This window comes from Trachinotus anak, unplaced genomic scaffold, assembly GCF_046630095.1.
Source record: "Trachinotus anak isolate AG129_WGS33_773 ecotype Australia unplaced genomic scaffold, CSIRO_AGI_Tana_v1 ptg000004l, whole genome shotgun sequence".
Taxonomy (NCBI): Eukaryota; Metazoa; Chordata; class Actinopteri; order Carangiformes; family Carangidae; genus Trachinotus; species Trachinotus anak.
In genome coordinates this window covers 1,120,046-1,129,336 of record NW_027273855.1, presented here as the reverse complement: position 1 = coordinate 1,129,336, position 9,291 = coordinate 1,120,046, and positions in this window count along the sequence as shown.

Here is a 9,291-nt window from a genome sequence, read left to right as displayed (position 1 = left end):
TGTGGACTGATGGAGACCAGGGAGTGTGAGAGCACATGAAGACAAAGAAAAGGTTTGCTTGCTGGCAGAGACACACACTGATTAAAAGAATTGTATAAAGTCTGAAAAAGAAAAATCTGATGGTGTGGACTTAGATAGAAGTGAGTTTAGCAGACGTCCTGCAAGTCACTGCCATAGAAGTGTATTTTGGTGGAGTATTTTGGTTCAGTCTCCCAGATGCTAATATATGTAGATATATGTACAAATAAAATAAAAATATGTATGTAAAAATTACAATGCAACCTTTTAGAAATTTGAATAATTGATATATATATGTCTTGTCCATTCAAATATGTATGTTAATGTGTGTATGTTTAGAATTGTAGACATATGTTACATAAATGTATTGATATAATATACAGTGACAAGTCTTGTCCAGAATGAGAAGCTAGACATGTTTAAAATTAATCATAAATTCATGAGATGGACATATATAAGATTTATAGATTTTAGAAAAATGTATAAAGATTTTTTGTATGTTGTTTTAATAATTTTGCATATATAAATTAACATATATTAACTGCTATTTGGTTGCAACATATTATTCCATATAAAAATCCATCATGTATGTGCATGTACTAATTTTTCATATATGTTATAAACTTATATCCTCATGTATCCAGAGGATCTCTATATGTGATAATAACATATCCCCTTATAGGTGACAGGGCAACATTACTCTTGATATAGAAACATATATGTCATAGATTATATTTCTGTATCTCAACAGCCTTGTTTACAGCAGCAGGAGCTGTTTAAGTGAAAAATCCTCCCACTGCTGACTTAAATGTATCGGGTGGGCAGGAGCACATATGCATGCTAATGTTTCTCTGTTGGGTGTGTAAATAAACAGTTTTGTTTTTTTTAACACATTTGTCATAAAAACAAGAGGGTGATAATATCTCAGTGTTGTGTTTATAGCTTGTTGCGCTGCTGCCAATTAATTCTGCTTTAAATGCACATCAGATACAACCTTCAAGGCCTAAAGGTGCTGTATGAAAGTTTTTGGGGTCTTTTTGCTACGTGTTAGCATTAACAGCTGTTAACTCACCAGCATCAAGCTATAGCTCAGCCATAGCTGAAAAAAAACAAAAACAAATCCAGACCCCGCCTTCCAATGAATTATAGACCAATATCCAAGCTGCCTGTTGTGTCCAAACCAACACAGAGCCTGTATGAGTCCTTTCAGTTTGGTCTTCCTGACCTGCATTCAACAGAAACACCTCTTCTCAAAGTCACTAATGACACTATGATGGCTGCAGATGAAGGGAAGTGCTCATTATTGGTGTTTCTTCACCTCAGCTCTGCTGCTCACACGGTCCACCATGGTGTTCTATTAAGAAGGAAAAACCAATAGGTTGGTGTTTCTGTCTCTGTGGGTCAGTTCATGTCAGACCCACCTCCTCTGTGGTGGTGTCCCACAGGGTTCTGCTCTGGATCCTCTGTATATATCCTGCCTCTAGGACAGATTATTAGCAGCATCGCTTATCATTTTTATGCTGATGACATTCAGTTGTGTTGTTCTTTTAAAACTAACGATAGCAACCAACTTTCCATTTTAAATGAATTTCTGGACACTGTGAGTTAAATGCACATAAGACAGAAGCTCCTTAATTGCTCCTGAAAATTTAATTCCAAATTTCAAGCACTTTATGGGGTCGTAAGTGTATGTGTTCAGTGTAACCTTCAGAGTTTAGGTGGCGTCTCTGACCAGTCTCTGTCTTTTGATAATCGTGCTCTCATCTTTTTCCAGATGAGTACCGTTGCCTTGATTTCTTCTCGTTTAGATGATTGTAATTCTTTCTTTGCTCCTTCAAACTGTCTCCAAACTGCAGCTGTTCTGCTTTTTTAACAGAAATAACATATCACACCAGTTTTATTTCCTCTGTTCTGGCTTCCAATTAAAAACCTAAAACGCTTGGAGCCCTGCATGGTCACACAGCCCAGTATATTACTGACCTCCTGCTCCATTATACAGCCAATCCGGGCCTCAGGTCTTCTGAACACACTCATTATAAAACCAGAGGTGACTGTACTTTTCAAGCTGCTTATGAAAAGCTCTTCCCTCATGTTTGCCATCGCTTGACTCCTGTGACATCTTTATGAAGCAGCTGAAAATGTTTTCATTCAGACAGGCTGTTTGTTAGTGTGTCTGAAGAGCTGCTCCTCTATATTTATTGATTTTTATTGGCGAGTTTCCCCCTTTTGTGTTCGTACATCTGTGCTTGTTTATGTGTTTCGGTCCTAATTTGTTTGTTGTTGCTGTGATTTTACCTTGTCAGCCCTGTGCTGTATGGGATTTTGCATTTGTGAAAGGTGCTATACAAATAAACTTTATTTGTATAGCAGCCAGTGAACAGAGGGCTTTTAGAGCTTTTCTCTGCTGCTGGTGGAAATGAGGCTGATAAGAACAATGAGAGTGAAACAAAACAGTGAAGTTGTGTCGTAAAAACCCGAATAATGAGCTGAAAGATGCTAAAAGTTAAAGCATAAAGCTGAGTGGAGCTGCAGAGGTGGTGATAATTCTCTGTGGATTACGAGTGTGACACCATTTGTTCCACTTTGTTCAGTGGCAGCTTTAATAGTTGGGGTGAGGAGATCAGTCTCAAGTCTGGTGAGCAGCTGTTCTGGATCATTTTCACTATTTTCTTGTAAAAATTAAATCACTATAGAGTAAAAAAACCTCATAACCATATACATGAAAATATAAAATAAAGATAATATAAAAGATGGATGAAATAATTTAATCTCAAATTGACTTCAGTTGCTCTCTGTGCTGCATTCAATGACCTGTATCACCTGTTTTTTTAATTACCCAGGAAACTCAAGACAAAAGACAAGCATCTCCATATCTCTGTCCATGTAGTTCTACCTCAGTGGTGTCGGCCTTCACGTTACCGTGGTAACACCAGGCATTGAGATGTAGTTGTGAGCACATCTGAGTCAGAAGCTAAAGTGAGTGTCCCTGAAACTTGTGAAAGATAGCCTCTTTATCCAGGAGCAGAGCAGGCAAAATAATACAGCCAGAACATGGCTCCAACACAAAACCTCTGCAGGCAAACAGAGGAGCGGAGAGACGACAAGGTCAGAGCCACACACACACACACACACACACACACACACACAGACAGCTGTACCACGAGTGTGAATGAAGGATGAATATCCACCTCCACATGATCACGATGTTTCTCTCTCTGAACACACACACATACACACACACACACACACACCTCTTCCTGTGCGATATCATTGTGAATTTAGACTTCAGTCGGACGTTGGATGTTTGATGTTATAATGTTTAAGTCGGATCATTTTCATGTTTAAAGTATTTCAGTTTATCATCAGCAGGCCAGAGCCCCACTTTGTTTTTACATCATCGTTCAACTTACACTCACTCTTCTTCTGATGCTTTTATCTCAGTGTGTCGACTTTTCCCAGCAGGTGAAGCATGAATCTGATATATTTACATGACGGGAGCAGTTCCCATCATGTTATTCCAGCTCAGCCACTAGAGGTCAGGAGTGGATGCTTTTCAGGAGCTCGCAGCCTCTGTCAGTCTAAGCTCATTTCAGTATGATGCATCACATTATGTGTAGTGGTCCAAAAGAGGATTACTGCATTAAATGAGCTTATTGTATCTTTGAAAGAGAGGTGGTTTGTTTTTTTCGTCAGATAATCTTCTATTGTTTCATATTGTTCCACCTCTACATTTGTATTTATCTGTTATCAGTGATGAAACGTCAATAAGTACAATCACTCAAGTCCTGCAGTTCAAAACAAATTTAACTTTAGTCTTTCTATTTCCTGCTACACCAAACTTCAGAGGGAGATATTTTACTTTCTACTCAACTGTATTTATTTTACAGCTGAAGTCAGTGGTATTTTGACAAATCAGGGTTTTATATTTTAAAACTAGAATTATCGCTTTGTCTGCCTCCACCACTCAGACTAGTTTCAGATTACACCCCTGTTTATCCACAGTCATAGAAAATTTTAACCATTTGTGTTAGATTTTTTGGAGTTATGGCTAAAACGTGTTTTGTGAGGTCACACTGACCTTGACCTTTGACCTTTGACCACCAAAATCAAATAAGTTCATCCTTGGGTCCAAGTGAATGTTTGTACCAAATTTGAAGAATTTCCCTCAAGGTGTTAACAGAGATATCGTGTTCAAAAGGCTAAAACCGTGTTTTGTGAGGTCACCGTGAACTTTACCTTTGACCTTTGACCTTTAGCCACTTAAACCTAATCAGTTTGTCCTTGAGTCCAGGTGACCGTTTTTACCAAATATCACGAAATTCCATCAAGGTGTTACAGAGATACTGTGTTCACGAGGCCAGCACTGCATTTTGTGAGGTCACCTTGACCTTTAACCTCTGACCACCAAAATCTCATCAGTTTCAAGTGACTGTTTGTACTGAGTTTAAAGACGTTCCATCAAGTTACTGAGATGTTGTGTCCACGACACTGGGACGGACGGACATGATTAAACAATCCAACAAAATATCAAATAATTAACATCAGCTTCACCTCAACCGGCCGCAGCAGTAAAATGTTACTTACATATTAATACATCAGTAATAATCATCTGATAATAATGTTGTAATAATATGTTGTAACATGTTAAGTTTTCTGCCTTGAGTTAATTAATCAATTATTAATTTACACTTGAAGTAAAATTTGCTGATGATATTTTTATACTTAAATAACAGAAGGTTACAGACAATAGGAGGAACTGAAAACAGGACCGTTACAAAAGTTTTTTCTGAGAATAACAGTTGTAGAGGTCGTCTAATGTTGTGTGTTAGTGTACGTGTGTGTGTGTGTGTGTGTGTGTGTGTGTGTGTGTGTGTGTGTATCGGGGAGTGATAGGAAAGGAAAGGAGGCAATAAGCTCTGAGAGTAGAACAAAATTCAGTGACGTTGTCAGTGCAAGACTTTAACTTAAGTAAAGGAAATTAATGCTCCTCCCACACTGTCTATTATACATTTAATTGTTGTTAATTTCTCCTTTTACTTGCCACTGGAAATATCAAAGATCACAGAGAAGAAAATAAACTGAAAACACAAAGTCACAGCAGCTTTTGCAGAATAACTTAAACTGCATCACAGAGTTGCAGCTGCAGGTTATGTCTCTCTGCTGTGTGCAGACTGTACCTGTGATCACTACAGTTCAGCATTTAAACAACAGAAATCAGAGAAAACAAAAACAACAGCAAAACACATCAGCACTGCATTGTCCAATATTATCTAGCAAATGACAATGACGTCACTCTGAGAATGAACAAACACTACATCACTGCACAGATTCTTTCTTTCCTGTAGTCACTGACCAGCTCACATCAGATAAGCCCCGCCTTCTTGACAGCTGATAACCAATCAACAGGACAAATGACAACCTGTGGCTGTGACAGTTCTGAGCCGTGTACAAACCTACTTTTGCAGTATTGGACTTAGTTTTAGTTTTACCACTGAAGCAGGCTGAAGTGAGACAGAGAAGAAGCTGTTGCTGCCCACACAGTAGATGATACCGTTCATCTGTCTGCCTCCAGAAGTTTGCATTTCATTACTGAATATGTCAGAGCGGAGAGAGGAGGCCAAGGCTGAAATGGTCTTCAGGTCCTACTCTGTTCATCCTGTGCAGGATCTGGACCCTCACAGGCTGGTGTTACTCCAGTATCCTGCCCCTGCTGTTTTCTGAGCAGCATCTCTTCCTGCCTTCTCCTGAAAACGCCTCAGCTCTCAAAGTGTCACACAGAGTTCACTGTGTGAAAAAACACACACGGTGTGAAATGTGTTTGTTGCAGCATGTTGACATTATTGTTAACCAGAGGGGGCGTGAAGCAGAGCACGTAGAACCAGTCACGGTGCTGTGTTTATGAGATTTGTCCTGATTAGGAGCAAGTGAAGTAAATTTCAAATTGCATCGAGTCACATCTGGATCGAGACTGACTGGTGACGATAATCAGGAGCCTGATGAGACCAGAATCAGAGACTAGCAGACGTTTCAGAATGGTTAGCGTAGTTAGCTTCTTTTATTTGTTTATGTTGTTTGTTAGCTTGTAACTGGCAGTGGCTGACACAGTGTTAGTTGTTGTGCTAATGCTAACTCTGGCTCTCTGCACTGACAAGGTTTATTTAGCCCCGCCCCCACAAGTTGTATCCTCTTCTTCTCTCTTGTGTTGTACATCAAGGTCCCAGTTTAGGCCCCTTCATATTCTTCTTCTTCTTATTATATCCACAGGAGTCTGTTTTCAAATTTTTATCTCTATTACAATGTTTCTCATCGCTGTATTTTCCAACTCTACAGAAGTATTTTATTAGCTCGACATTCAATGCTGTGCAAATCATTTTTAAAATAATTTTGACACTATGTTTTGACAGAATAAGAAAACAATCTCTCATCTCCCTTTTATTAGCTGAAGCAGCTCATTATTTTACTTCCTCCATCTTTCCGAAAGCAGCCTCAGATGTCCTTGGCTCTTGGCTCTTTTTCTGTCTCCTCTCCTTGTTCTCTCACTATCGTGTGTGGTCCTGATTTCTCTCAAATGAAAGCAGTAATAGAGGTGAGAGCTGTGGAGTGAGTCCAGCACCACGACAGAAAACCAGGGCTGAGCAACTTTTGATGAAGAAATTTTTATATAAAAACATATAATTTTCTTATAATATAGAAACACACTGATTTAATATAAATGACTGTATGAGGCCAAAAGACATTGTAAAATACCTTGAGCTATACAAATAAAATTGAATTGATTTGAATTGAATTACAAAAATGAATACACGTGTGTAGAAGACCTTTTATTCTTCTCTCTCATTAATCATCTGATGATCCGTTTATTATTCGAGCCTGACCCCAGTTTAGGAATCACTGAACCAAACTACAGAGCTGTAACTAAACTAATTAAAACTGCTCCATCGTGACCAGCTACATCAGGAAAATGCTACATATACATTAATTCATCAGAACCAACATTTGAATAATGTTATAATGAAGATGATTTGATATATTAAAGCTGCAGTGTGGGACTTTTACATTTAAGTGAACATCTGCTGCACAAAGTGCTAATTAATCCTGTCAGCGTCATGTAAATCTCTCTGTATGTTGCAGGATACTGGAGTTTTAAGTCTGGTATCTGTGGTGAGATCTGCATCAGTAGAAATGCATTTCACATCAACCAGCAGTGACTGGTTTGCCAGAGACGGAGAAGGCTCCTGGTTTGGATTCCTGCAGTGTCAGTGGTTCAGGAGGTTTTTACTTGGAGCAGAATTATCCGGATGTCTCCTCCTCTACATAACAAACAGACCAAGGGATTAAAACCAGAAGAATCCCAGTTTCACTTTGTCAATAAAAGTCCATTTTGAGCCTCTGTCAGACAAACACAACACTGACACATGCACATAGAGGATATGATGTCATTGTCAGACGGCCAATAAAACAGAGCGTTACCATGATTAAAATCACAGATTTCTCTCGTTTGAGAATTAGTGAAAACATGTGGGATTATGTAAGAACACAACTCAACAACATATAGAACACAGGCCTTGTTGTTTTTAAGCATTTTAATGTGGGCAGTTTAAATTACTTACTCTATGCTCTACATTCATGGAAATAACAAAGCACTAAGTTGCATAATCACATAATCTATAAAACCCTGTGTTGTGGAGGGAGTGGTTTTGAAGTCTGCATTATTTGATTTTGTGTTGTTTATGTTGTGAGAAATAAACTCGTGAGGAGTGTATGGTGCTGCGTCCTCAGTTAGATTCCCGCTGATGGCTGTGCAGCGGCCTAAGCCTCAGTAAATTCCCCTTTTGATTAGAGCCACAAATAAAGCTTTATTGGCCACTGAGCTGTGACAATAGACGGTCTGCTCTCTAAATTCAGCCAGTCTGGTATGCAGGGTAATGAATGCTACAATGGTATGGCTTAATACAAAAGCAGGACTTGTTTTTATCTGACAGTAGTGGGTTTTTAGCTCTGCTACCAAAAGCACAGGGCTGTCAGGACGGCTGATCACTCTGATGGTCAGCTCCAACAACGTCAGGCCCGGTAGTGTCTTTATGGATTTATGGATGTCAGCTCTTCAGAAAACCACCAATATTATTACATTTGCACATTGACTCAAATACTTAAATACTTTTTCTTTTTCTGTCCAGTGTTTGCAGGTGATTCAATGTTCTGTGATGCAGCTGGTGTGAACTTGAAATCTGGTGTGTTTGCACCAGCATGTCCTCCAGCCTAAACAACCACATATGAACCATAGAAGAAGAAGAAGGGGATGTTGGGGTTATATACTGTGGATATCATAAAGCATAAAGTTGTTTTTCCTTTTGTCTCTTATGGAGACATAAGTACTGTAAGGGATGCAATTTAACAAATAAAGACTATAAAAAAACAAACTTTTATTTATGTTCTCATAAAGCAGCCCAGCACAACCACAGTGTGATCTTCTGACCACTGAGCAGCTCCACTGGCTCATAGAAACTGGTGCTAAACAAATCAGCTACAGGCAGCGAGAACCGTTCACAAGGTTAATGCTTCTTTTTGAAGCAGTGAAGTCGTCTATACAAGCCGGAGCAGTGACAACACACAAACTACATCGTTTTCCCACCACATGGTACCGACTCGGCTCTACTGGCTTGTGGAAACTGATGTACCTCTTTTATCATTGCAGATAGTATCAGTAGAGTAGCAGTTGGATTTAATAACAGGTTGAACTTCATTTGGCTCCAATAATCTGAATCCAGCTCCGATGATCAGACCAGCTCAACGTGACACTGATCGTCTGTGTTGAACTTTTGGAGTCATCTCAGCTGGACGCTCTCTTCCAGCGAGAGTAGCCACAAAACTGATTTCACTCATCTATGGACAGTTTGTCTCCCCTGTGGACGGATGAAGATCTAAACTCTGTGATGACTCTCTGACTCTTTCAGCTTCGTGCTCATCAACTACTCTTCATCCTCAGTCTCTGAGATCTTTGTTGTGAGGCCTGGCTCACATCAGCTGATGTTTCCAGGTCTGATGACTCCTGACTCCAGTGAGAATGTTTAAATAAGAACAACAAAATGATGTTGTGTGTTAAAAGTAAAAATATATTGTTTGTTTTTCATTTCATTTATTTATTTAAGTATTTGAGATCACTGAAGTTTCCCTCATTTGCAACGATGTTAAAATACATAATAAGATATATAACACTAGAGGCAGATTTTCCAAGTTCAGGGTAAACCTGCAGGACCTGATGCATAAGACACT